Below are 15180 nucleotides of genomic sequence, written 5' to 3'. Positions count from 1 at the left end.
CAAGAAGATAAAATGATTTTATTCTCGTAATTGATATCAGCCACTACTTGCTCGAATAAGAAATTTGCTACGGATTTTAGGTTACTCCAAGGAATATTCTGTATGATGTGAATATAGAAAAAATCTACTTTCAGTGATTCCGTAATGTTCTCAGTTTCCAAATTAATCAGTATTCGAATGACCTCAATAAGTTAAGATAGTTCAATGTGTGAAGAAGTGTCTAATTGATTTTAAAACTAAAACAAATCGAATTTCAGTGCATATTCAGCTTTTCAAAATTACTTTTGTGAATCATAACTTTATATCTCGCTATTCAACCACTCAGAAATTTTTATATGAAACGAGATTGCATGTGTTAGCTCATATGAAAGATTTCAGTATCCTATATTCACTATGATAGGGTTTTCTCATATCCATAAAACCGAATTTAAAAATTTTATGATGTATTTGAAATATACGCAGTCGAATATATTCCAAAGTATGCATATGTATTGAGTATCAATTAAATCTGACTTATTGTTTTTGTTGTCCTTTCAATCGTATGGTTTGCTTTAAAGCGCTAGTGGCAACATACCCAAAAAAGAAGAAGAATATTATATCATATTTTCATTGTATATCAACAACTTATTGAAAAAAACGGATAATCCGGTATATTGCCTTGCTGACAACAGCACACTTCACCGGCAGCAGGAGTTTGCATATCTTAATGAGGATCTAAAGGTGATTTCAATTGGAGGAAACTAACCAGGTTCAATTCAATGTTACAAAAACCCAGGCATCGGTTTCCTCCAAAAAGATAAATGTCTCCGAACCGGACGTAATGATGTCAGGACAGACAATTCCTCTTTCTGCTTCGATAAGTTTGTTGGAGGTTAAAATGGACATCAATATGTCTTGGCACAATCATGTCGCTAGAATTGCATAGGCTGCTTCTCAAAACCTTGGAACATTGTTTCGAACCAGAAAACTGTACACACCTCAGCAAATTTTGATCCTTTATAAAACTCAGATCAGACCTTCTTTGGAGTATTGTTCTCGTGTGAGAAGCTCCGCATCTACGCATACCCTGAAGCTGCTGGATTCCACTAAAAAAAACATCCGCCTGATTGGAGACGCGAACATCACTCGCAACCTTGATAGTCTGGAATATCGAAGAAAGAATGGGGATTTGTCTCTAAAGGTGCTCTAAGAGCACCTTAAAGATCTTCCTGTAGTGCTTAGGTTTTATCCATAAAAAATTAATATATCAGTACAAGAGACAGGTTTTAGTCATACAAGTGCCCAGCAAATATTTATAATGTGCAAGCTCGCAAGTTACATCCATCACTTATCTTGAATTATGAGTAAACGTCAACGGAAAATGGTAATTTTTTATGATATATGCGGTTTTTTGCGAGAGCAAGCCTGGGGTTACATAGGCAGTATACACAAAACTCAGTTGGGTTATTATTTTTAGAAAATATATTTTTTTTTCGTGAAAATTGAATATGTCCGGATTAGGCTTCACTATTATAATAGAGACTGATTAAGTTTCGTTCCAGATGTGGTGGTGGATGGACGTGTTGACAGCGACCGTCCACAAAGAAGGCACGCGGACGCCATTGTTGGGGACGAAACTCAGTTTGTGTTGTGAATGTCTGCCGTCATAGAACGTGCCATCATTAAATTAAATATTTTTGTGAACAGCCTATAAGTGTTGAAGAGAAACAGCACTCCCATTCACGCCGGTTAGAGGCCGGGGTGGACCGGATGTCCACGTGGGAGTGTTATAGTGGATGTACATAACTCCTGTCCCCATTCACGCCGGTTGGAGGCCGGGGTGGACCGGATGTCCACGTGGAGACAGGATTTTACCAAATAAATGTGTTATTTATGTGTAAAAAGTCTTGAAGTCAACCAAAAATATTAAGTGTTTTTTTATATAATAAAAAATTTTGACAAAAAATGGGTGGCAGCATTGCTGCGTGCAAGACAGCTGCGCCCCCCCGAATCGAGCTGGCTAAATGCGTCTATCTGGAAGCAAAGGCCAAGAACTTTGAGTGAAGTGAAGTGAGACTGATTCAACATATGTTGCCTAATTATCTAATCATTCAAACGTCAGGTTTCGAGGTTACTATGTAGGTCAAAGATTTTTTACAATATATGAAAAACGAATTGTATCGTACTCCATCTGACTAATTGATCGACTTGCTCCATGTTAAACAAAAATGGTTAGAGATTAGTAACCTGAATTATTGTATGGAAGTTGCAGGATATTTCTCAGTATTCATTTGATTGATACGGTCGAATTTATCAAAAAATATATGTTTGGTATTTTGATGCTCATTTCTTATAGACTAGTAAACGAAGTTTCCGAAGCAAAAAAGCAGCGGATAGAAAGTCGAAAGTTTTTTCGAAATCTGGGAAACACTCATCCCCCTCACGATAAAACTTATTTTTGAATGGTTACATAAAGTTCTTTACCTTGCGATATACGTTTTCAATAGCCCTTTCTGTACGATTTAATACATTATTTCTTATTGTACGTATTGTACCCACCTTCAATATTATCTTTACTAATTTCGAGTATTAAACAATTAGTTAGTTAGTTACCCATTTGACCCTTTTGAAAAGATAGTGGGAAGCAATTTATCTGAAAGCGTTGACGTACGTTTTCGAAATCACTATAAAAAACAAACAAAACTCTCAGTAGATATTTCGATGTATTGAAAGTACGAAAATAGAAACTTCCTTATAAGTCAAATTACAATGATCCAAAACGTAAAATGGACTTGCATAGCTACATTCAATCTTAATTTCGCCAATGATTTTCCTCAATATAAAAATATAGGTGAGGGTTTGGAAGCCCATATGTTATTTTGAATTCGTTTGTCTGCATATGAATAAAAAAAATATATATACCTAGAGAAATAGAAAGGTAGTTTTCAACATCGCTCAGAACAAGCAATCCAGTCTCTGGCTAATTAATGCAATATTCCATGCCTGCGAAACCTGATTTTAAAGTGAAGAGTCACCAGGTCCAGAATTCATTCACATTAGGTTTCTAAGTACGGTGATCGACATTGACGGGAACGAAGAAAAAATAGCGATGATTTTACGACAACGTGATTCGTGGCAGTGCAATTTCGAACACACGAGAACAACCCCGAGAGCGACTCAAATCTCAACTGCGGCGATCCGAGGTCACAAACGGCTGCTTTGCCAGCAGTCTGCAAGCTGAGGGTTGCAAATCGATACTTGCAACTGCGCCTGCTCCAAACTTCTTGCCTTCTATTTTTGCAGGTCCATAATCGGACACTTACAATGGCCATAGAGGCGTTTTAATTAATGATTCTATTGATAGTTTTGTTCGTAAAATTACAGTGTATGTGATGTTTTCTGGAATAACGAAAACCGAGGTTTTGGTCGACGCAGAGATGCGATAGTGATGCGGACAGTAGTTTAAATTGAAATGGAAATGAATTGTTTTTCATGATTGGGTTTTATAAAACACAAGATATTTCAAGCTGAATCAGTAAGATTATAGAAGTTGCAATTACAATTTGAATATCATGAAGAAATCTTCAATTTCTTGTGAAGATATACATGAAACATATAATTGTTTTGTAATGAGTTTTAACATTCCATTTTTCTACTTCTTATTTTATATTGTACGCAACACAATCTGAACACAAAGAAAGCATTTTTGTCGATTTGAACTTTACCAATTATTCAAATTTCTATTTTATGGGAAAGAAAGTTTTTGACTTTCTACTACTCCATCTTGATACAAAAAATATGGTACTCTTTCAAAGAAAGGAAGGGAGCAAATAATTACAAAAGAAGTAACTTTATTCTATTTGTAACTGGCTTTTCAAAAAATGAATCACTCCTAAAAATATAACCCTTTCAATTTCTATTTTATATTTTCACTGATCTGGGATTCTTCTGAGCAGTCTACAGTAACAGCTGAGTGCTACGATCTTCGTTCGGGTTTGAATGCCGTCGTGGTTTGGAACTGTATCCTAACGTTTCGCCAGCACGAGTGGCTGCCTTCTTTAGAGGTCTATTCGTCCTGGTGATTCACCGATGCTGACATCTATTCCCTATTGTTTATTTTTTTATTTTCATTCATGTTATATTTAGGTTTCAAATATAAACTTAATATAACATTCATATTATATATGGTTAGGTATACATATAGATGTCAACTAGTTCTGGTCAGTCATAGACTTTATTTTCATAGTGTAGTTGTAGAGTAAGTCAGAAGTAGGGTACAGAGAGAGAGATATCTACTTTTACTTATATCATTCATAGAATCGGTGTGCTCTGTTTATATGTCTATTTGAACAGGTGAGAGAATTGTTTGAACCGATACCGATTCTATATACGAGGAATGAAGTTTTGAAAGGGTCTTTTCTGTGCCTGGCTTGGTATAGATAACATTAGTGGTGATTCAAATGAAATTTGTGGAAATAATTCATTAAAATATATTCCAACTTTTGAGATATTTACGAATATGAATTCAATAGAGAATTGCATGAAATCATATTCTGAATATGTTGGTTGTAACTTGTAACGAACCAAAGAATCATTAGGATTTTTTATTACAGGTTTTTTTGATAATAGTATTGCTAGGCAAAATTGATGAATCGTAGATCGTAAATCATAAAATAGCATAAACATAGCATAAAAAATATAAAAATCGTAAAAGACATACAATCTTAAAAAGCACCAAAACCACTAATAGCGTAAAAACAGAAATAAATTGGAAACAAGGAGATCGTCTTAAACGTGTCTAACTGCAAATAAAAAAGGTTTGAGATAGCTACTGTTGGAAACTGCCGAGATCCCGGATCTCAAGAATCAGAGGAGTCTATTTGGAGAATTGTAAATCAACAACCTTGAGGTTCTCCGATGGTTTCTGGAAATAGGATTTCCATCAGAATTTCAAGGTATAGTAGTGCATTAAATCCTAAGTTAGTATTCCTATCAAGGCTATCATTGGAAAGAGTAGAATTTTTTCAACATTGACACTCTGATGCCTTCATTCAGTGACCATACCTTCATCATTAATTAAAAGTTTGTTTTGTTAATCTAATCGTTTCAAAGTTGGGGATGCAAAACCCTATTAAAACTCTGAAGTAAACCGTATTCCTTGTTTTATTGGTATTCTGGAAGTGTCTCCTCTATCCCAGTGTAACAAAGTAGGTCTACAGAGACAAGCGTGAAAAAAGGGGTACAGTATTTATGGAAACTTCTGTAAATGCTGTCCCAATAAGAGCTTTCAATTTGGTAACGCTTTTCAGCACTTATAATTGAACTTTTATAAAAGGCCAAGAACCGACCTGCGCCCTTGCCTTCGCAAATCAAGAGCTAGTCGTTTCAACAGGACACATATAACGCTTTTTTGCTCTCGATCAAAAAAAGAGTAAGGAAACCTTATAAAATTTTGATAAGTGAATCATTCTGAAATTTTTATTACTCATTCTGAATGAAAAGTTCAAAACTGTGACAAAATACTCACGTATACTCATATCGCTGTTTTGTATCATGTTTTAACAATATACTATTTCACCTTAAACCTGCAGATTAGAATAGTTAAAATTATTTGCTTGTATGGAGAATCTCTGGTAAAAGCCACATGAAATTACGCTTTATGAGTAAATCCTGAAATAAAATCTGAAATTTTTTTCACGAGCCATTGTGAAGAGAATTTAAGAAAAGAACCAAGTGAATATGGAAATAATTACAGTTCTTCGCTGTTAAGATACTGATACTGCAGGTAATTTTTCTCCTAAAGTAACCAAGTATACAGATTCAATATTCGCGCTTAACGTAACAATACTGGGGACAAATATGAACTTGAGTACAATAATGAAATATTCTTGAGAAAATTATTGAGATTTCATTGCATAAGACACACATATTTTTGGTATACTTTTCAAAAGTGCCAATTGATTGAGAAAACTTAAGAAAAGATATGTGATAGATGAATGACCTTTTATAAATTTCTCGATTGTGTGCAGGATTATCGATCTATTTTTATGAATATTCAAGTTATGCACATCTGTTTTATTTTGACTTTCCTATGTGAATATTCTATAAAAGGAAGTGACAGCGTGTCATTTGTTCTGTTATTCAAACTCAACCATCCTGCCTTCTACAGTTCATGCGGATTTTTTTCCTAGCATGATGATAATGCCAAAATATCAAGAGTATAGCTCAACATTTTTTTTTTCCGAACTCACAAACATCATATGCTGATATTCAGGATAAATGATCAATTTTCACTTGCTATCGTCCAACCCCTGTTAGGAATCATACGTTAATAAGATCTTTTTAGTCCTTAGCTCGCTCAAGTTATTACTTCTGAGGGTGGTCGTTCGTAGGGTTGCGACAGTTAGTTAACGGAAAAACATAATTTGAACATATATAACGATGCCTTGTTTCTTGTAACATGTGTTTTGGGACATGATTTGGAATCCACCATTGGATCAAGTTTTTGCAGCTATCCGATTGTACACATTTCATTCGAAGCTTTAAATTTTTGCACATCGATTTCAAATAATGCAGCACAGGATTTGAAGTATCGACTGGTGAACCACGGTGCTATTCGATATTTAATATCATATTTTAATACGTTGAGTTCGTTTTGATAAATGGGACTTATGAAAGAATAAGTAGAAGTAGTAGTAGAAAGCCAAAAACTTTCTTTCCCAAAAATTAATCACTCCTAAAAATATAACCCCTTCAATTCAAGTAGAAGTATACAAACCAATGAAATGTAAATTTGCAGTTATTATTTGATCTGTCAGTATAAATAAGTCTATCCATACTGAAACTCTATTTTTTTATTTTTATTGTAGTCCAGGACATTTTCATATCCATAAACTTTCGTGTCGTTGATTTAAAATTGAAAGACGTTTTCCTCCCTAGTGTCAGAGTGCTGAATATTCCTGAAATATTTGAAAATCTTCAACTTTAGGAAAGTTGTATTTCAGAAACTGTTTGACATATGAATCTGATAAAGAATTTTATTTGAAAAATACACTGGGAAGTGTAAAACAGGAAAAATTCTAATTGGTGCTTGAGGTGGTAAACTTGATTATTCTTAAGGCTAAAGAATAGTCGCGAAAAAATACCTTTTCTAGATTGTATTTTGAAAGGTCTGTAAAATAAGAGCATAATAGTGAACAGTCCTAAGCGTGGGATGAGCCAGAGGTGATGATATACTGCAAATTTCTCAAGGGCCCCGATTATGCATGTATCTGGAAAGAACGGAAAGACCTACAATAATTTATCTGCCCAACACTGAATTTGTCAGGGATACTATCAGTAACGAATGGTTTCAAATTATATGAATTGCTTTACTCTGTATTTCATGATTTCACCGTGTCCTAATAGAAAATAGACAGATGACGGCATTTGACGTCAATGTCTGCAAAAATGTGAAATTTGAAAAACTCCGATTATATGTGACTAGCGACCCGCCCCGGCTTCGCTAAAGTGCAATGGAGATACCAAATATAAATTCACCCACCGGAAAATCAAGGGCATGAAAGAAAAGTGATGAAAAGATCATTTTTGTTTGACGGGCGCGCTATTTCCCCCGCGGTTGGCGCCCCTAGTTGGATTACTTGAAAATCCTTTCTAATCACGCATCTAGAATGTAAAACGAACCTACTAACAAACTTTCAGCGTCCTAAAATATACCGGTACGGCGGAACAGTGATGAAAAGGTAACTTTATTTTATGAACGCGCCATTTTCCCCGCGACTGGCGAAAATATAGCCGTACAGAGAAACAGTGTTCAAAAAAGTAATTTTTTTATGTAAACGCGTCCCTTTTATTCCCAGAGGGACGCCCCGATTGGAATATTTGAAAATCCTCTTTTAATGCACACCTTCAACATAAAACGAACCTATATATAAAATTTCCGCCTCCGAACATATACCGGTACGGAGAAACAGTGATGAAAAGATAACTTTATTTATTGAACGTGCTTTTTCCCCCGCGGTTGGCGGGTTGGAATATTTAAAAATGTATTCTTATTACACATCTACAATATGAAACAAACCTACATACAAAACAAACGAAAGGTAATTTTCATATGTACACGCGCCCCTTTCACCCCCATGGAGGGTACTCCAATTGTAATATTTGATAATGATTTCTTAGTGCACGTCTTAGACCTAAGAAGCATCTACCAAATTCTAGCTTCCTAGGACTTACCAGTACGGAGAAACATAGAGTGTTAAGTGAGTGACTTTCACATTTATAAGTCACATTAGTGAAGTCATCAAAAAGGTTAAATCATAACACATGTCTGCGATGAAAAAATTGTAGGATATTTAACTAGTGATTTTAACAGTATTTTGTGTGTAGATTACGGAAAAAATAGTAAAAAAATTCTATCACCTATAGATAAGTCACAATTTTCACCTGAATTATGGAGCTTTTATGATGAACAAGTTACTACACAATGTGATTGTATATCTAAGATAAAATACGGTTTTAATAATAATAATAATTATAATAATACCCAATGATCACTTACCCCACGGTGTGGGGAGTGGTCATTGGTTGATTATGCTGGCGCGCCCTCCCGAATGTATCGGGGCTTCGGGGGATAGGGCCTGACCAGCGCACACTACGGTGAAAAAAAAATAAATTTTTGATAATAAAAAAAAACAATACAAAGAAACATTTGAAAATGAAAACAGGTTACAGGAGATTCTGGTACTCCTTGGCGAAGTCTAGCTCAAAGCTACTCAAACTCAACCAACAAGTACCACTCCAAAATGCACGCGAACATACAAAAATAAGACAATCATCAATGATGGTATCACGAATTGAGAAACGTAAATAAAAATAATAATTTGTGATTACATATATAGAGAGTTGATGAATAATTAAATTTAATTGATCTGTTGTTTATTATTATGACCAATGAGCAAAAATTGACATTACTGACTATATTATATTTGTACTGACTTTTATATTTGTATTTGAATTTTCTGATATTGAATCTTTTCAATTGCTCGGGCAATGAAACTGTGCAGTGTGGTATTGTGGCATAGTTGATTTGTTTTAATGTCTAATGTTTCTTAAGTGAATATTTTCACGCAGAATTAATTTTTTATTAAACGGGAAGAATGGGGAAGGGTAATCAATTTATGATCAAAACAACCCAAATGATGAATCATACGGTTTTTTATATTGAGATAGAGGGATTTTTTGAAGGATTCAGAAATTGAATCATACTTACGAAGTCCATAAATTAGGTGGCAACAAGAATTTTGTACTCTTTGTACTTTGTTTTTTTTTTTTTATCTGAATTATATAATTATTATATTAAATTTTCAACATGACTAGTGAATCTAAGATCAATGTCAAGCATCACTCCTAAGTTTTTAGCTGTTTCTATTTATTTCAATAACAAAACGAACCTAAACTGGGAAAATCCAGTTCCTACTGGAACAAGGCATGTATGTGTCAGTCTGTCTGCCCCCTCCCTAAACCTACTGTCTGCTGGGCACCGGGCGTGACAGTTGCAGGCAGTGACTCGATCAGTGTGGAGCTAACCACTGTGGTGTACACATCAAACAGTTTTGTGCCACAGTTTTGAGAAGAAACTACTAGAGGATTTTTTAACTCTCCTAATAGTTTCTGTTATACTTGTGGGTCTTATACCATCAAGAAGCAACAAAGGAATATTTCTAATTTTGTTCAGAATGTGTATTTTGCATATTTTGGTATTAAATTAGGGGACCAAGATAAATCTTGGGCTCCCCATATAGTGTGTTCAGCGTGTGTTGAAGAACTTATACAATGGTTTCAAGGTAAGAAAAAATCATTTCGTTTTGGAGTATCCATGGTTTGGAGAGAGCCTAGAAATCACAGTGATGACTGTTATTTTTGTTCTTGTTCAGTGCAAGGTTTCAATATAAAAAAACAGAAAGGATATTTCATACCCCACCAACATACATCCAGCTGTTCGCTCTGTTTCTCATGGACCTAACTTGCCTATTCCTTCACCTCCGTATACCTTGGACAACATTTTAGACGATTTAGACGCAAAAACACATAGTAGCAGGGACAGTGATGACAGCTACGATCCAGTTACCAATGCCCCTTAACTTTTCTATCAATCAGACTTCAACGATTTAGTACGAGATCTGGGCCTCCCAAAGGACTCAGCAGAAGTTTTAGGGCCTAGACTTAAAGAAAGACATACGTTAGCCGCCGGTGTTTCATTTTCATGGTACCGATTTAGAGAAAGGAAATTTGTCCCTTTTTTTACACAAGAGGGTAACCTAGTTTTCTGCAACAATGTACTGGGCGTCATGGTAATATTCAACACAACGTATAAACCAGAGAAATGGAGACTTTTCATCGATTCATCAAAAAGAAGTTTGAAAGCTGTACTTCTTCACAATGGGAACCAATATGCTTCTGTGCCTGTTGGACACTCATTCCATTTGAATGAATGCTACGAAAATCTTGAATTTGTTCTTAATAAGCTCACCTTCTCTGATCATAAGTGGACCATTTGTGGAGACAATGTTACTAGGTCAACAAAGTGGTTACACTAAGTTTCCATGTTTCATATGTGAATGGGATAGCCGTGAAAGGAAACAACACTATGTCAAGCAGGTGTGGCCAATAAGAAAGGGTCTTATTCCTGGAGTCAAAAATGTGAGAAACAAAGTTTAGTGGATCCTAAAAAAATATTACTTCCACCACTCCATATCAAATTGGGGATAATGAAACAGTTTGTGAAAGCATTAGACAAGGAAGGAGATTGTTTCAAGTATCTTTCTGAAAAGTTTCCTGGTCTATCCGATGCTGAAGTGAGAGATGGAGACTTCATTGGGCCTGACATGAAAAACTTTTAAAAGATGAAAGCTTTGTCACTAAAATGGAAATGAAAGAAAAAATGCCTGAAATTCATTCAAACTTGTTATAACATGCTTTCTTGGAAACATAAAAGACCCAAACTACAAAACTTTGGTTGCTGAATTGATACAAAACTACAAAATGTTGGGCTGCAACATGAATGTCACAGTTCATTTCCTTCACTAACATCTGGACTACTTTCCCGAAAATCTAGGGGCTCTAAGTGAGGAACAAGGAGAACGGTTCCATCAAGATATAAAAGAAATGGAATGCAGATACCAAGGTCGGTGGAATGTTAACATGATGGCAGACTACTGTTGGATGTTAAAAAGGGAAAATTCACAACAACACAGCCGAAAAAGTACCAAAAGAAGCTTTAACGGAAAAAGAAAACGTTTTTACAAAGACTTATAATCATTTTGCAAACACTTGTGTATCACTGTTATGCTTAGTTTAGCTATGTAGCATTGTTTTTTTGCCTTTAATTCATGTTAAAATAATAAAAATGAATCCACAATTCCTCGTTTTTTTGTACTTTTTCAATTATTTTATCCTTATTTTGTAGGCAAACTTTACATGATAGATAAAAACAAATTTCATTTCCGAAATCAGCGCTAAAAACTACATAAAGATCAGTTAACGAAATCAAAACAATTTTTTGAAAAGTTTTTTTGCAGACCTGGATGATATTTTTCCGTTTCATATAAGGAAGTAAAACTGGTCATGGTTTCTCGGATACGAAACGTCGCATTGGCAATTTGTAAACTCTTTCTTGTACAGCTTGAATAGTGGCAATTGTTTTAATTTTTTATATCTCCCCAAATATTATCAGAAAAAATTTAAACCAAAATGACAAATTTTGGTTCTTTGCAAATATCTAAGGAACTGATCGAATTTTCTAAGTTTTGAAATGTCATTTGAATACGCTCTGAAATAAACACTTTTTCCCTAACGTAATCACGTTAGGGAAAAAAGTGAAATCTGTTTAAAAAAATCTGTTTAAAATCTGTTTTTCCGTTAACCAGCTGTCGCACCCCTACGAACGACAACCCTCAGAAGTCGAAACTTGTGCGAGCTAAGGATTAACGAGGTCTTACCTTTTAACGTGTGATTCCTAAATATTATGATCGATCATCATCTAAGATGTGATTTAGTTGAAACGTCTATCTGAAATTGTGAAACGTCCATAGCAGACTATGATTTATTCTACTGTGAATCTGTTAAAATTTGCTTTTCCGTTAACCAGCTGTCGCCCTTCTACGAACGACAACTCTTGAAAGTCGAAACTTGTGCGAGCTAGGGACTAACGAGATCTTCTCTTTTAACGTGTGATTCCTAACATGGGTTAAATGATAGGAAGTCAAAATCGGGACAGTAGCCTGGGATGGGAAAGTGAAGGGAATTTCCATGTAGGCCGACTAAGCAGCATAAAACACACTTTAAAAAATCATATTGAGCAAAAGACGGATATATTATGATAACATTATATTCGAAGACAGTGATTTATTCGTTTCAATTACGTTTATTTCTCCAAATAGCTTCATTTCAATAAAACCGTTCTGTCAAAGTATTGGTTCTGAAATGTGTTTGTCTTGCATTTTCAATCAATTTTCAAATCAAGAGGAATGTATTCTTTACTACCCTTACAAACAATAAATAATTTATTAATTTGAATTTAAAATTTGACATATTCCACTGCAAACATTAATAAAACTCATTTCAAAATCATAATTCATCACAGAAGAATAACGAAGAATTTTAAATAGTTCGGACTTATCTAATACAGTGGCTTCCAAACTATGGGTCGCGACCCACCAGATGGTCGCGAGAGCAATTAGGGTGGGTCGCGGAAATATATTAAAAACACTTAATACTTTTGAGTTGATTTTCCCATTTTGGATAAAGGCTAGGAGAGAGTATACAGTTATTTCGAACATGGCCTTAAAAGAGCTGATATATAATTTTTTGTAAATCGTAAGCACCAGCTCCACAAGTCACATCAATTACATGTCTCATTTTTTGTATTTGTTTAATTTTAAGATTCTGAATTGAAAGTCTTTTTTCGTACTGTATTTTATCTTCAATTATATCATCTTTACCGTTTTCTTTTAGCGGGGTCTTTCTCAATAGTGAATTTTCACGATAATAATAATAAAAATATTATTAGTAAAATAATTATACTTGATATTATTTAATATCAACAATGAAGATGGGTCCCCAGGCAAAATAGTTTGGGAAACGCTGGTCTAATATGATTATACCATGATTCGAAATCGATAAAAAAACAAATGAAATTAGAATGAAAAGCTAAAATATCAATTATATTAAGGAATGAAAACACAATAAAAAAAATAAAATAATCAAGATACAAACTGAAAATGACTACAGAGTAAAAAGAAATAAAAAGAATAAAAATAAGTAGAAATTTTAAAATAAATTTAAAAATTAAAAAAAAATTTTTCAAACCAAGTTTCTTTACGACGTTTCGCTTGTTGATATCCACGATCATCTTCGGGTCATTACCCGAAAAATACTTCAATGCAAAATGTTCACTCAACAGTTTACAAACCCGAACATTTCGTGGCTTGGGTGAAATTTTCACAATGAAATAGCGGGAAAATCTATCACATAACTGAGTTTCTATAAAATCGTTACAAATTTTCCACTGTTTCCTTACTAACTTTCAATTTCATCCCAACAGATGCAAATAAATTCAATTGGATTAAAAGCATTCTCTTTCAGGAAGTAATCTCCAAGGTACATTTCAAGATTCGCTCTGGAAAATAAATCTGGGAATTAGCGTTTTAATTTATCCACTTTCAGGCCCAAATCTTGGAGAAATGAGTAAATACCCAAAACAAATCTTTTTTTACTGAATTTCAGTTTCTTCCATTTTTATGCAATTAGACTATTCTTTCATCCGCTTGAAATGAACAATATATTGCGATATGAATTAGATTTGAATCATATGTACTTCTGTCACTAAATTTCCGTCTATTAGGTATTTCATGTACAGTCTGCATTTTCACTGGTAGAGCTAACGTGATGATATATGTAACATTCATATTGTCGTATAAGTATTTAAAGACAAGATCTCATTTCGAGAGAGGATATTTGTATGAATTATCTCCTTTTACTTTTCCAAATCTCATGTTAATCACATGGATTTTCATGGGGTATGGCTTTCAGTTTTTTGTACACGATGTGAAAATATCATTTCTCGGGATTAGTTTATTTTCCTTACCAGCTATCTGGAAAAACAGACTTCATCTTCCTCATTGTATAAATGTATAAATTATGAAACGGAAAGAAAAAAGAGCGTTATGAAACGAATACTTTTTGGTTTCTGACATTCGATTTCCTTTAATGCAGACGAGAAAAATCAGATATTCATTCTAAGCTAAATAACATTTATGTGTGAAACTTTATATCGAAGCCGCCAATATTTAGAGATGAATTTAACAAAATTAGCAGAAAATATGAAGTGTCAGTCCTACAAAACTGCATTTGATGTATATTTTTCCACGACACACAAAGCTAAATTATCAATTTTTGTGTTCCACTGATTCTCACATAAAAAATTTGGAACATAGCATGGTAATATGTTATAAGGTAACATTAGCATTTTCATAAATATTTAACAAAATATTGAATAGAATATGGAAAATTATTTGAATATAAATCATGAACTATGTTCAGTTGCGTATCATGACTTCTGAAGAAAAGTCAACTGAGAATATATTATCTAATTTGGTTTTATACGAATAGATCAAAGGTATTAAATAGTGGTACATTCTGAATTGTTCAAAAGACACTTCGAAGTTCGAACACTGTGTGGTCGTATTTCTCGAAAGTTTTGTGTAAGTATCTAACAGATACCCGACAACTGCTCTCATCTTCAAATAAACTTGTAAGAAACTCCAGCCCACTTTGTTCCATTTGTAGAAACTTCAAAGGAGATGTACTCATTCGAGCAAGTCTCTCCGCATTTCATTGCTCACATAGATGTTGGGTTTCTTGAAAATATTGCTTCAGAATTATATTTATTGATCTAGATCTAATATTCAGTGACGTGTTTTTCTCAATAAATGTCATGTGCACTTTCGATATTTTGATTTGTTTGCCTAATTATTGATCCTTTTGTTTTGATTTTGTTATCAACTCTGCAATGATCTTCATGCGAAGTATAACGAAATCTCTGATTGAACGCGGGTTAATGATTCAATTTTTCTACACAATATTCTTTCTCATTTATACATTTTTCGCAACATAATAATTTTCTTATCCACCGCAGAGAAA

This window comes from Leptinotarsa decemlineata, unplaced genomic scaffold (assembly GCF_025532065.1).
Source record: "Leptinotarsa decemlineata unplaced genomic scaffold, Ldec_3_MD MMD2_tig00001019_RagTag_RagTag, whole genome shotgun sequence".
NCBI classification, from domain to species: domain Eukaryota; kingdom Metazoa; phylum Arthropoda; class Insecta; order Coleoptera; family Chrysomelidae; genus Leptinotarsa; species Leptinotarsa decemlineata.
Note: the sequence above shows the minus strand (reverse complement) of the source record.